At 44.2% G+C, this 14784-nt stretch overlaps 1 long non-coding RNA gene across 2 annotated transcripts; it reads right to left on the bottom strand.

Moving 5' to 3' along the window:
- Window positions 1-1891: 1891 nt before the first annotated feature.
- On the bottom strand, window positions 1892-4593 carry LOC135542996 (uncharacterized). 2 transcript variants are annotated; one of them, XR_010456158.1, is made up of 4 exons: window positions 4358-4593; window positions 4007-4130; window positions 3416-3455; window positions 1892-3198 (listed from the first exon to the last, which is right to left on the bottom strand). It is a non-coding gene; the product is annotated as an uncharacterized LOC135542996 (long non-coding RNA). The 2 variants fall into 2 exon arrangements; XR_010456157.1 differs by lacking the exon at window positions 4358-4593 and having other exon boundaries at window positions 1893-3198; window positions 4007-4176.
- Between the last annotated feature and the right edge of the window lie 10191 nt (window positions 4594-14784).

A 14784-nucleotide genomic window follows, 5' to 3' on the forward strand; every position in this document is an offset into this window, starting at 1 on the left:
ATGCACAATTTGTTGCATTAGAGAAAGGTGTATTAAAAAAATTACACATTTATAAATTAATGAGAATATTCTGAATCAAAGGTTGCTGCTTCCCTGAATGTAGTTCAAATTGTGCTGAGTGGAACTCCTATTGATATACAAGGTAATGCTGATGGCATTAACAGTTCACTAATATCAGAGGACAGGACCTCTTTCAGTGTTGTGCATGCTTTGTGTTTGTTTGAGAAAGGACTAATCTTACGTTCAAAGACACACCACACCAGCAGAAGCAGAGAAAGCCTCAAGGCATGTCTTCCACACATAATGACACACTGCAGAACCAGACGCTGGTCCAATATTTTCTGCTTGGACCAAATGTAGAACAAAAGTCAAACCAAAGTGATGGTCCTTTGACAGGTTGTATCCAGTCACATAATCTTGTGATAGCACCACTTCCTCTCGGCTGTGTAACTGTATTCTATTTTCTGTGTTACTTTCCCAATGACAATACATCCCTTGGGCTCTGCAGTACAACCACTACATATAATAAACTGCGTGTCAAGAGCTCATCTTCCCTGCTCTAGCAACAATGATAGATTCTGACAGCTCTTCAAGACTGAGGGGGTTTATATCAAGTGTATGTAAGTGATGGTTATATCTGGTCCTACAGGTTAATAACAGGAAATGAACCTACCAACTGCTATGATTATGACACAACATTATTATAATAATCATTCAATTATTCACTTTTAAATACAAATTACTTTTTAATACATCTGCAGCAGGGCAATAAAGTCCAAGGGCCTCCATTTATAAACCCTACATACTTATAAAATAGAGCCCAGAATGTACGTGCACCAGTAGGGATGCGTTGGTAAAATCACTGGGAATCCAGAAAAAAAGCCATATTACAACCTATGTGTTGTGATAATTGCATTGTTTGCTCTGTAACCCGTTGGTTCATTTGCCTGGACATCATGATATATCGGCCTAAAGGCTGAGCCAATAAAATGACACAGTGGCAGAATAAATTCAACCACACCTTTTTGTTTAATTATATAACGGAGATCAACATCTGTCCGGTGAAGTCTACAAAACATATTGCTATGTAACAAACAGTTATGTGACCTACAGCATGGTCAAACAAGGTACTACTTAACAACTATTGGTTTAGAACCATGGAGACATACAGCGAGTCTCAAAGAAAACAGGAGCTGCCTCACTAGTCCAGCACCATTTCAACTTCAACATTTCAACATCTAATCACCTATGCTTAGTCTAATAAAGTGATAACTAAAAGATACCCCAAACTATTTAGTCAAATCAATGTAAGGTAATTATGTGGCTGTCCATGGTACTGATTTCTGTGTGTGCGTGCAAGTAGAAAACATGTTGACTCACCCTACTTGTAGAGAAACGCCAAAGCCATCCTCCTCTTTCATGTTGCCTAAACGATCTATCATTCTGTCATACAGTACACACTTTTAGTTTTTGTTGTCCTAGGCTACCTGGCTAAAATACTTGCTCGCTAGACTAACTTCCTTTCATGGACAGCGATACACCAGGCCAGCTAGTTAACATTAGCATACTACATCTAGCTACATGTTGAACTTCCATCCTCTCAAGCCAGGGGTACAATGTATTCATTTGTGGTTGGATCAGAATCGCTGTTATAATCATTTGCCAGTGCAGAGAATTAAATAAAACCGCAACAATTAAAAAATGTTTTCTGTCAATGAAGACGTTTGGCTTGTGATGTGATTGGTCTGAAGCCAAATCCACACTGGCTTCACTTGACACTTTAAAAAAAATGTATTTTTGTCCACCAGGACCAGTCAGTGTCACGCCTGACCGTAGAGATCCTTTTAATTCTCTATTTGGTTAAATCAGGGTGTGACTTGGGTGGGCAATCTGTTTTCTGTTTCTTTGTTGGCCGGGTATGGTTCCCAATCAGAGGCAGCTGTCTAACGTTGTCTCTGATTGGAGATCATACTTAGGCAGCCTTTTTCCACCTTTAGTTTGTGGGATCTTGTTTTTGTACTGTTGCTTCCCAGCCCTACAGAACTCTGCGTTTTGTATATATATTTTTTCTCAGTGTCATCAATAAAAGAAAGATGTCCGCCTACCACGCTGCACCTTGGTCCGATCCTTCCATCAACGAAAGTCACACACAGCTGAATGATGAGCGTTTTCAGGTAGTATTTTGTCACGACTTCCGCCGAAGTCAGTTACTCTCCTTGTTTGGGCGGCGTTTGGCGGTCGACGTCACCGGTTTTCTAGCCATCGCCAATCCACCTTTCATTTTCTATTTGTTTTGTCTTGTTTTCCCACACACCTGGCTTACATTCCCTCATTATTTGACGTGTATATAACCCTCTGTTCCCCCCATGTCTGTGTGTGGAATTATTTGTTTTAAGTGTTTGGTGCATTTCTGAGTGGTTGGCGACGGGTTGTTTCAACCAGTATTTTGCTGTTCTGGGTGCCGTTTGTTTTTGCATCATTAAAGTGCTCCGGCTGTTACCCATTTCTGCTCTCCTGCGCCTGACTTCCCTGCTGCCAGTTACGCACTGCTTACAAGTTTTAATGCTCTTTCACGTGTGTACAGTTTCAGGACAGGTTTGATTTATTATGCTAAACATGCTTATGCATGTTTGGAAATTAAGTTTTAATGGACGGTTTAGTTTTGTCGTTACATCTCTAAACTTGAACATTTACCTCATGTAGGCCTATATGATACATGGAGATGGAACATTGAACGCAAGGACAATACATTGTCACGGAGCATGTTGTGATATCTTTTACCAATCCAAAACACTGACACCTGGTGGAAATGCACATGATCACATCTGTCCACAGGAACATTGGTTCTACCTAACAGAATGTACATGAGTCATACAGTAAGTGCTGATATTCACAGCAACAGAAGACGATCTACAGTACAGGACCTATTCAGCCAGGTGTCAGTAACCAATCAATAGAACTATATAAAGTCAGTGTATCAGCTGTAAAAATAGGGGCATTACAGTAATCAAGATATACTGTACAGTTGTATATCCAGGGCTGGTGAAATACTATTTACTAGTGATAGAAAAAGGTGTCTAATTCCCTGTTGTCATTTGTCAACGGTGCTAGAAGTCAGGGGTTAGAATGTGACAGCTGGAGGATCCCATTGTCTCTTCTTGTGAGCGTGTTGTAGGGATCAATGTCCTGTTGCTCCTCCTACAAATACATGAACAATATGTCACCATATTACACTTGTAAATGTAATATGGGTTTGTGGAAATATTTTAAATGTTGTCAAATTCAATTCAAAATGTGAAAGCATAGTCTGCAGATGCCTTAACGACTGCAATATCAGCCCTGACAGTCTTTCGACTACAGGTAACCGCAGCAAGCAGTAACAGCCCTGATTGAAAGGACCGTATTGTTGCATCACCTCTTTAAAGGTGTACACCGCTTTCTGCTGTGTTCTCCTGCTGTGTAAAAGAAGAGAAGACCAGTGAATGAACGTAGCATAACATGGTTTTACACAACAGATGCTTTCTGGAACAAAATATTTGACTGTTTGTTTGTGCGTGGCTGCATGCATGTTTTTTTCCTACACTAATTTTTGACAAGGCAGGAAGTGAAAACCCTAAACAGTTCAGTTATTAGTGATTTACAATAACCTTATCGAGTCAGACTTGAATGTAGGTCAAGTAGCCTATGTCACACCCTCATGTATTTCATATGACTTCAGTTAGATCTGTTCATGCTCTCTTGCCAGCTCTTTGACACTCACAGTTACACCATTGATATTTCCTTGGCAAGAGAGCAGAAACAAATATTAGACCTACAGTATAGCCTACTGCATATTTCTGAGGCCCATAGTTCTCTATATGATTTGTAGATCAGATTTGCTATTTGAGATTGAATTTACAGTATATTATTGCAGTACCTCCGTAACAAAGTAATAGATTAATTAAATTACCAAATATGTTTAATAGCCATCAACTTTTCTTTTAACAAACTAATAAGAATCTCTTACTTGTGATGACGTTTCCTTCTGATTATTCCAACAAGGACCACGACGGCTACAAATCCTGCAAAGGCTGTTATTATCATGACATTGAAAGGTCGTTGGAAAGAAAGGTTGTTTGTGACATGGGATCCTGAAAAAGAAAAGGGGAAGAACTCATTGTGATCCTATATGGCTTGTTTCTCTTCCTCCACTCTGGTCATGTTGACAGATGCTCAATTTGAAGACTTTTTGTTATAATCTAATTTACTTGGACTGAGACGGTAGAGATGACTAATTGAGAACAAACATTCACAGTACAAGCTAAACGTGTATTACAGATTGTGTCTATTGAACTGACACGCAAAACCAAACACTTACCATTGACAGAAATATTGAGATTCAAAAAATGTGTTCCTCGATTATGTACACACTCACAGGTGTAGCTTCCTTCATCAGATGGTTGTGTGTTGGTGATGTGTAGAAACACTTTGTCACTCTCTGTCTGTAGTGTGACTCTGGGGTCACAAGTGCTGTCTGTACCATTTTGGTCAAACCGACGAGCCACTTTACACTCACTACTACTATCACTATCTACCTTGTATATTACAAACATCATGTTATGAATGGTTTGGTTTGGACAGGCAGGAGTGCCCAAATCTGCTCCTGTTTTCACTTGAATCTCTGTAAACATGAAGGAAAATGGGTTGTGAGTGTATTGTTTCATCTAAAATGTTTGTTTTGCATTGAATAGCATTACAATTGCAATGCACAGTTTGTTGCATAAGAGAAAGGTGTATATTTTTGTATGTATGTGTGTGTACACACAGTTGAAGTCAGAAGTTTACATACACTTGGAGTCATTAAAACTCGTTTTTCATCCACTCAACAAATTTCTTGTTAACAAACTATAGTTTTGGCAAGTCGGTTAGGACATCTACTTTGTGCAGGACACAAGTCGGTTAGGACACAAGACATAAGTGTTTACAAACAGATTATTTCACTTATAATTCACTTCATCACAGTTCCAGTGGATCAGAAGTTTACATACACTAAGTTGACTGTGCCTTTAAACAGCTTGGAAAATTCCAGAAAATGATGTCATGGCTTTAGAAGCTTCTGATAGGCTAATTGACAGCATTTGAGTCCATTGGAGGTGAACCTGCGGATGTATTTCAAGGCCTGCCTTCAAACTCAGTGCCTTCTTGCTTGACATGGGAAAATCAATATAGTGGTGATCTTAACTGACCTAAGACAGGGAATTTTTTACTAGGATTAAATGTCAGGAATCGTGAAAAACTGAGTTTTAAATGTATTTGGCTAAGGTGTATGTAAACTTCTGACTGTGTGTATATATAGAGTATTCTGACAGTTTCTGCTTCCATAAATGCAGTTCAGATTGTGTTGAGTAGAACTCCTATTCTTATGAGGTAATGATAATGCCGTTACAATGTAACAAATGAAACATGAGGACAGAACCCCTTTCCTTTTCAGTGTTGTACAAACTGTACATGCAGGCTGTGTGTTTGAGAACAGGACACATCTTACCTTCTAAGGCTGTGCACACACACCACACCAGCAGAAGCAGAGAAAGCCTGAATGCACGTCTTCCACACATACTGACCCACTGCAGAACCAGACGTTAGTCCAATATTTTATGCTCAGACTGACAGCAGAACAAAAGTCAAACTAAAGTGATGGTCCTTTGAGAGGTATGAAACAGTTACATAATCTGGTGCTGGCTGAGAGGAGGAAGTGGTGCTGTGTAAATGTATTCTAAGTGTTACTTTCACAATGACCACGCATCTCTTGGGCTGTGTCTAAGGGCTATTCAGTGCACCCATCACATACTGCATAACAGTAAATACACGTCTTCCACACATACTGACCCACTGCAGAACCAGACGTTAGTCCAATATTTTATGCTCAGACTGACAGCAGAACAAAAGTCAAACTAAAGTTATCCAAAGTGATGGTCCTTTGACAGGTTTGACCCAGTTACATGATCTGCCGCTGGCCGAGAGGAGGAATTGGTGCTGTGTAAATGTATTCTAAGTGTTACTTTCACAATGACCACGCATCTCTTGGGCTGTGTCTAAGGGCTATGCAGTGCACCCATCACATACTGCATAACAGTAAATACACATGTCAAAAGGTCCACTTCCTGCTCGAGAAACAATGATAGTGTCAGGACCCGGTTTTGAACCTGGGTCTCCGGAGTGAGAAACAGTCACTTAACCAACTGAGCCACGAATAGACAGCAGAACCCAGAAGATGAGGCAGACACAGCAGTACTTAAGACGGTGTATTTAATAAAGAAAAAATCCTAAAATACAAAAAATGGCAAATCCAAAAGGTGGTAGGAAAAACACAAAAAGACTTCAAAAGAAACTCACCAAAAATAAACAAAAACAAAAAAACAGAATACCACAAGAACGTCACCCGGAATCGACAAGAGCACACAGAACACTAGGGCAGGGTGCTAACATACAAACACAGAGCACAGAACTGAGGGAAACAAAGGGTTTAAATACAATTAGGGGAAACGAGACACAGGTGCAAATAATAATGGGGATCAAGGGAAAAACATAGGGACAAAAAGCACAATGGGGGCATCTACTGACCAAAACCCGGAACAACCTGGCCAAATCCTGACAGAATCCCCCCTAGGAACGGCTCCTGGACGTTCCTACCAGCTCTCTCAGGGTGGAGGACCCTGAACTGACGAATGAGGTCAGGGTCCAGGATGTCTTTGGCAGGAACCCAGGAGCGCTCCTCAGGACCGTAGCCTTCCCAGTCCACCAGATACTGCCAGGACCGCTGCACCCGGCGGGAATCCAGTATCCGGTGGACGGTATAAGCCGGCTGGCCTCCAATGACACGAGGCGGAGGGGGAGGTCTGTCTGCCGGGACAAGGGGAGAAAAAACAACAGGTTTTAACAATGACACATGAAATGTGGGATTAATCTTAAGGGATCTGGGTAAGTGTAGGCGATAAGAAACTGGGTTAACTCTCCTGGCAACCTTGAAGGGACCGATGTATTTTTGGGACAGCTTGCGAGACTCCACCCGTAGAGGTAAGTCTCTTGTGGAAAGCCAGACTCTCTGGCCGGGCGCAGGGTAGGCCCGGGACGGCGACGTCTGTTGGCTTGTTGTTGATACCTCTGTGAGGAACGCATCAGATTAAGACGGGTCTTCCTCCACATAAGCCGACAGCGTCTGACGAACCTCAAGGCTGAAGGCACTCTGACTTCTGCCTCCTGGTCCGGGAACAATGGAGGAGCATAGCCAAACTGACACTCGTGCGGGGACATACCAGTGGAGGAGGAGCGCAAGGTGTTGTGCGCATATTCGGCCCAAACAATAAAGGATGACCATGTGGACGGGTTGTCACGAGTCATACATCGGAGGGTGGTTTCCAGCTCTTGATTCATCCTCTCTGTTTGGCCGTTGGACTCCGGATGGTACCCTGAAGATAGACTGGCAGAAGCCCCATGAGTTGGCAGAAGGCCTTCCAAAACCTTGAGGCGAACTGGGGACCTCTGTCAGAAACCACATCTTGAGGAATGCCGAAGACTCGGAACACATGATTAATTACCAACTCAGCCGTTTCCTTGGCAGAAGGTAACTTAGTCAGAGGGACGAACCTGGCCGCCTTTGAAAACCTGTCGATTATGACTAGGATAGTAGTATTGCCATGGGATGGAGGAAGTCCAGTAATAAAGTCCAATGAGATATGGGACCAGGGTCTGTGGGGAACAGGTAAAGGGTGAAGGAGTCCTTGAGGGCGGAGGTGAGAAGATTTGCCCTGGCAGCACACGGGGCAGGCATTGGACGAAAGTGGCAACGTCTTCTCTTATGGTAGGCCACCAGAACTTACGCTGGATGAACTCCAAGGTGCGACCTACGCCCGGATGACAGGTGAGGCGAGAGGAGTGCCCCCACAGAAGGACCTGAGTCCTCACTGCCTTGGGGACAAACAACCGATTGGCAGGGCCTCCTTTAGGGTCCGGTTCGCTAGCTTGAGCACGTCTCACGGTATCCTCAACTTGCCACGAGATCGGAGCCACAATCTTAGCAGCAGGAAGGACAGGCATGTCCGTGTCATCTCGAATGGCAGGAGCGTAGACTCGGGACAGGGCATCCGGTTTGAGATTCTTCGACCCGGGCCGATAGGTGAGGATAAACTGGAATCGATTGAAGAAAAGAGACCATCTAGCTTGTCTAGAGTTCAATCGCTTCGCCTGCTGAATATACTCCAGATTTTTGTGGTCCGTAAGCACTTGAAACGGGTGAGAAGCCCCTCGAGCCAGTGTCTCCATTCCTTCAATGCCATCTTAACCGCTAGGAGTTCACGATCCCCCACATCGTAGTTCCTCTCAGTCGGGGTAAGCCGGTGTGAGAAGAAAGCGCACGGATGAAGCTTCTTGTCTTCACCCCTCTGAGACAGGACAGCTCCAACACCAACCTCTGATGCGTCTACCTCCACCACAAATGGTTCATCCGTAGTCGGTAGTATCAGGATGGGAGCAGAGAGGACGCGCTGCTTGAGTCCTTGGAAGGCCGTCTCAGCTTCTCTTCCCACAAAAACCTTGCATTGCCACCTTTGGTTAAAGCTGAGAGAGGAGCTGCCACCAAACTGAAGTTCTTGATGAACTTGCGGTAAAAGTTTGTGAAGCCCAGGAAACGCTGAACATCCTTAACGGATTTGGGGTGGGCCAATCCGCTACCGCCCTACCTTCCTAGGGTCCATTTGGACTCGACCGGGTTCCACTACAAATCCCAGGAATTGTACTCGGGATGAATGGAATTCACATTTTCCGGCTTAACGTACAGATGGCTGTCCAGGAGGCGTTTGAGTACTTGTCTGACATGCTTAGTGTGTTCTTGAAGGGAGCTCGAAAAGATGAGGATGTCATCCAAGTAAACGAACACAAATATGTTAAGCATATCCCTAAGCACATCGTTTATGAGCGCTTGGAACACCGCTGGGGCGTTGGTCAGGCCGAAGGGCATCACCAAGTATTCATAGTGACCAGTAGGCGTGTTGAAAGCGGTCTTCCACTAAGATCACCAGGTCTGATCCGCACAAGATGGTATGCGTTCCGCAGGTCAAGCTTAGTGAAACAACTGCTTCCTGGAGCAGCTCGAAGGCTGTGGCCATAAGGGGTAGCGGGTAACGGTTACGGACGGTTATGTCTTTGAGTCCCCGGTAGTCGATGCAAGGACGTAATCCACCGTCTTTCTTGGCCACAAAGAAAAACCCTGCTCCCGCCGGGGAGGTGGATGGACGCATGAGGCCTGCTTCCAGAGCGTCCTTGATGTAGGTATCCATAGCAGCTCGTTCGGGTGGAGATAGGGAAAAGATCCGACCCCTGGGGGGCAAGTGCCCGGAAACAGGTCGATGGGACAATCGTAAGGTCTATGGGGTGGTAGCATGGTGGCCCTCTGTTTGCTAAACACCAGTTTGAGGTCATGGTAACACTCGGGAACTCGGGTCAGGTCGATGGATTCTAAAGACTCGGGAGTAGAACTCGGGGAATTCGGGAAAATACAAGTAGCTTGGCACGTAGGACCCCACTGCTTGATAGTGCCCACAGACCAGTCGATGTGAGGGTTATGGCTGTGAAGCCAGGGGTATCCAAGGACGAGAGGGAACTCGGAACAGGAGATCAAATGAAAGTTCATCAATTCCTGGTGTTGTGAAACTGAAAGTCTCAAGGAGGTAGTGACATGAGTGACAAGTCCAGATCCCAAAGGGCTTCCATCCAATGTAGTAACCCTCATGGGGTAACTTAGAGGTTCAGAGGGAACGCCATTCTCCTTCGCCCAGACACCATCCATGAAGTTACCTGCGGCTCCAGAGTCTACCAAGGCTTGAAGGTGAAGCTTGTGGTTGTCCCAGGAGAGGGTGACTGGAATGAGCAGACGGGAGTTGGACGGATGGGAGGAGGTTATGTTTCCGTTACAGTTCCCCCGGTCTGTACGGGACAGAGCGTTTCCCTGGAGCCCGGGACACGTGGAACGGAAATGGCCCGGTTTGCCGCAATATAGACAGCGTCGCTCCTCATCCGGCGGTCTCTCTCAGCCTGGGAGATGCGTCCAATCTGCATGGGTTCCGGTGGAGCCAGCGATGATAAAGGTGGGGACTCGGAGCTGGGACTGATAGGGGCTAGAGGTCTACGGTTGAGTTCTCTCTCTCTCAGACGCTGGTCAATGCGTGAGGCCAACTTGATCAGGGACTCGAGATTGTCCGGTGGTTCCCGAGTGGCCAGTTCATCTTGGATAGTGTCGGAAAGGCCTTTCAGAAAGCACACCGTGAGCGCCTCGTTTTCCAGCCACTCGCTGCTGCCACCGTGCGGAACTGGATGGCATAGTCCGTCACGCTGCGCCAACCTTGATGGAGAGTCAGGAGCTGTTTGGCTGAGTCAGAACCACTGCTTGGGCCTTGAAACACTCGTTTGAATTCCTCAGCAAAGGCAGAGTAGCTGGCACAGCAGGAACTATGGGCATCCCACACAGCAGTAGCCCAGGCCAGGGCTTTTTCCGACAGCAGGGTGATGATATATGCGATCTTAGACCGGTCGGTGGAAACGACGAGGGTTGCAGCTCAAAGGAGAGAGAACATTGAGTGAGAAAGCCTTTACAAGCACTTGGATCACCTGAGAACCGTTGGGGAGGTGGAAGACTAGGTTCAGCCAGGGGTTAACTGCCATGGGTACGTGAACCTGAGGTACTGGGACGGGAAGTGTTGCCGGGTAAGTCGATCAGATATTTGCTTAATGGAAGTCAGCATCTCCGACAGAAGATGAGAATGTCTAGCCATTAAGGCCTCTTGCTGAACCAGGGCGGCTTCGTGGCGTTGGACAGTCTCCTGGTGGTGGGACAGCGTGGCAAAAAGGTCCTGGGAACTGGCTGCCTCTGGGTTCATTTTTGGCTCTGTGTTTCTGTCAGGACCCGGTTTTGAACCTGGGTCTCCGGAGTGAGAAACAGTCACTTAACCAACTGAGCCACGAATAGACAGCAGAACCCAGAAGATGAGGCAGACACAGCAGTACTTAAGACGGTGTATTTAATAAAGAAAAAATCCTAAAATACAAAAAATGGCAAATCCAAAAGGTGGTAGGAAAAACACAAAAAGACTTCAAAAGAAACTCACCAAAAATAAACAAAAACAAAAAACAGAATACCACAAGAACGTCACCCGGAATCGACAAGAGCACACAGAACACTAGGGCAGGGTGCTAACATACAAACACAGAGCACAGAACTGAGGGAAACAAAGGGTTTAAATACAATCAGGGGAAACGAGACACAGGTGCAAATAATAATGGGGATCAAGGGAAAAACATAGGGACAAAAAGCACAATGGGGGCATCTACTGACCAAAACCCGGAACAACCCTGGCCAAATCCTGACAGATAGATTCTGACAGCACCCCAAGACTGGGGGGGGGCAAGTATCAAGTGTATGTAAGTGATGGTTATTTGTATTCCGTATGGAAAACCATTAGCTGCCTTGGCAGATCTAATGTTACTGCTTGCATGAGTTACTTGATGTGGAATAGAGTGTTATTAACCTGGAGGACCAGATCTAACAGGAAATGAACCTACCCAGTGCTATGTTTATGATATAACATTATGATAATCACTCAATTATTACCTTTAAATACCAATGCCTTGGTAATACATCTGCAGCAAGGCAATAACGTTCAGGGGCCTCATTTATTAACCCTACATACTTATAAAATAGAGCCCAGAATGTACGTGCACCAGTAGGGATGCGTTGGTATCCCTACTGGTACAGTTTCAGGACCGGTCTGATTTATAATGGGAAACGGGAATGTAGTGAAGTAAAAGTTGTCAAAAATAAATATAGTAAAGTACAGGTACCACAAAAAACGACTTAAATAAAAATACTTTCAAGTACTACTTAAGTACTTTACACCTCTGCATTATGGTTGGTCCGAAATTACACTTGACAGTCATTCCCCCCACTTATCACTCTACATGTTTAAAAAAATATATTGACAAAGTGTTTGGGTTGGGCAGAAGGATGTCTTTATTTCAGCCACTGCCAACATGAAGGGAAACAGATTGAGTGTCCTGTTTCATGGTTTTCAGATTGAGCTTTAGTAGTGAAGTTGATTTCTTATTGACTCACTGCATCCCACAGCACCAGAAGCAGCCTAAATACAAACATACTGGCCAACTGCAGAACCACACATGACTTACTCAATGTCGTCTGCTCAGACCGAGTACATAACTCAACGTCTATCCAATGTTAGTTGTTCAATAGAGAAACAAAGTAAAACTTGGGTTGACTAGTTATAATGGACCTTGAGAGCTGAGCATAGGAGGTGCTGCTGTTGTCTAGCTTGTATTTGTGTTACACTTCTGCTAGTGCATCTTGTTCTTTGTGACTGGGGTCTTTGTAGAGCTCTCACCACAGAGGGGTCTTATGATCAGCTACAGACACATCAACAGGTCCACTTCCTTCTTTAGACACAAACAATGACAGATTCTGCACCACCATAAGGCTGAAGGGTGTTTTTATCAAGTGTAGAACTGATGCAGGTTATGGTTAGTTTCAATCAACTCTAACACTAACCAAATGTATTCTATTTTTTTGTATTATTGCGGTATCCATGCTTGTAATGTTACCTTTCTCCATCCCCATCCCTCAGCTAATGTAGCTATCATTGGGCTGAAACACAAACTCCAGATTGTGGCTTTATCAAGACCACCTGCTGTTTACTTATTGAAAGACTAAATAGAAGTGTGGAACATATTATAGATAATGTTCACTTATTATAAGTCCAGTTATTTTCTTTGTCTGCAATATGTTATCCTTCATTTATTTAACCTCATTCCATTTCGAAATGATAGCACGTGTTGAACTTTTATTGATGTAAGGTGTATGAGGTCTTGTGGTAGTAAAACGTGATGAAAAAGTAAACTTATGGTGTTTGTTTGGTTGAGTAAATATTGGGTATCAATTTAAGTAATAGTAATTATTACATAAGTAAAGTCATACTTGTGGCGTCATTAGCGCCTAGTCTCGGCCTTCAAAGTTCAGAATGTCTTTTCTGCACCAACTAAACTGTCCCTCTGTGGTAGAGCGTGCTCACCTCTGGACGTTGTGTGCTGGAGTTTGGATTTGTTCTCCTGGTTTCCTAACTACAAACCACTAAGTTATTCTTTGGATTGCTTGGCATTGCTGTAGTAATGAGTAAGATGGCTAAAACGACCAAAACGAAAAAGTCTAACAAGCCAGGTTCGGGTTTGCAACTTTGTATGTCCCGGCTAGGTGCATGTTCTGGCTGCCCTCACTCTAATCAGTTTGTGTGCGGAACTAGGAGATGGTGTCGGTAAAAGTGGCTTGCCTGCAGCTGGCACTGTATCTGTAGTCATGGACACAGGTTCTCTTGACAACCATGTAGCATTCTTCAGGGGCCTTGTGGTTTCCGATAGTGACTTCCTCTCCCTCGTGTCTATACCTTGTCTGAGTCCGAGTTGCGGGATGCAGAGATGGATTGGGTTGATGGTCGGAGGAAATGTCTTGTCTGCCTGGGTGTTGTGTATGCGTCCGTCTCGGTCAACCCCGATTTAGTTAATTAGCCTCATTTAGACTAAAATGCCTCCTGGCTAACGTTGGCTATCATGCTAAACTTCCTAGCTTGGCAACTCCATTACTATTTCCAATTTCTGGAACCGGGTAATCCCAGGAGTGAAGGGCATTCGCACCCCTCAAAAGCTCAATGCTTTTCATGCCCGTTTTGAGGGAGGACATATCATTCCGTCTCCAGAAGCAGGCATGTCCAATCAATTGAATTTACCACAGGTGGACTCCAATCAAGTTGTAGAAACATCTCAAGGATGATCAATGGAAACAGGATGCACCTGAGCTCAATTTCGATTCACATAGCAAAGGATCTGAATACTTTTGTAAATACACATATTTTTTTTTTATTGTAAAACATACGTTTTTTTTCTTCTGCTTTGTCATTATGGGGTATTGTGTGTAGATTGATGAGGGGGAAAAAAAGGTATTTAATCAATTTTAGAACAAGGCTGCGTTAACTGACGCAAATAGTCACCTAATCATGATCTTCAGTTTAGAATCCAATTTGATTAATCAGCTGTGTTTGGTGTCACACTTTTTCTCCATCCCAATCAGGCCTCAAGAACTGGAGTTGGCCACCTCTGCTGTAAGTAACAAAGTGTAGAAAAAGGGAAGGGGTCTGAATACTTTCCGAATGCTATGTATGTGCACCCAGCAAGCACCTCGGAGCCTACAAAGAAGACTCTCCAAGAAGGAGAGTGATGGAGTGCTGCATCAGATGACCTGGCCTCCACAATCACCCAACCTCAACCCAATTTAAATGGTTTGGGATGAGTTGGACTGCAGAGTGAAGGGAAAAACAGCCAACAAGTGCTCAACATATGTGGGAACTCCTTCAAGACTGTTGAAAAAGCATTCCAAGTGACTACCTCCATGAAGCTGGTTGAGAGACTGCCAAGAGTGTGCAAAGCTGTCATCAAGGCAAAGGGTGGCTACTTTGAAGAATTTAAGATATATTTTGATTAGTTTAACACTTTTTGGATGCTATGATTCCATGTGTTATTTCATAGTTTTGATGTCTTCACTATTATATTGAGATGCAAAGAATGTGTTCCTCCATTAAATACACACTCACAGGTGTAGTTCCCTTCATCAGATGGTTGTATGTTGGTGATGTGTAGAAACACTCCACCACTCTGTATCTGTAGTGTGACTCTGGGGTCACAAGTGTTGTCTGTACCAAT

The sequence above is a fragment of the Oncorhynchus masou genome, chromosome 7 (genome assembly GCF_036934945.1).
Source record: "Oncorhynchus masou masou isolate Uvic2021 chromosome 7, UVic_Omas_1.1, whole genome shotgun sequence".
NCBI classification, from domain to species: domain Eukaryota; kingdom Metazoa; phylum Chordata; class Actinopteri; order Salmoniformes; family Salmonidae; genus Oncorhynchus; species Oncorhynchus masou.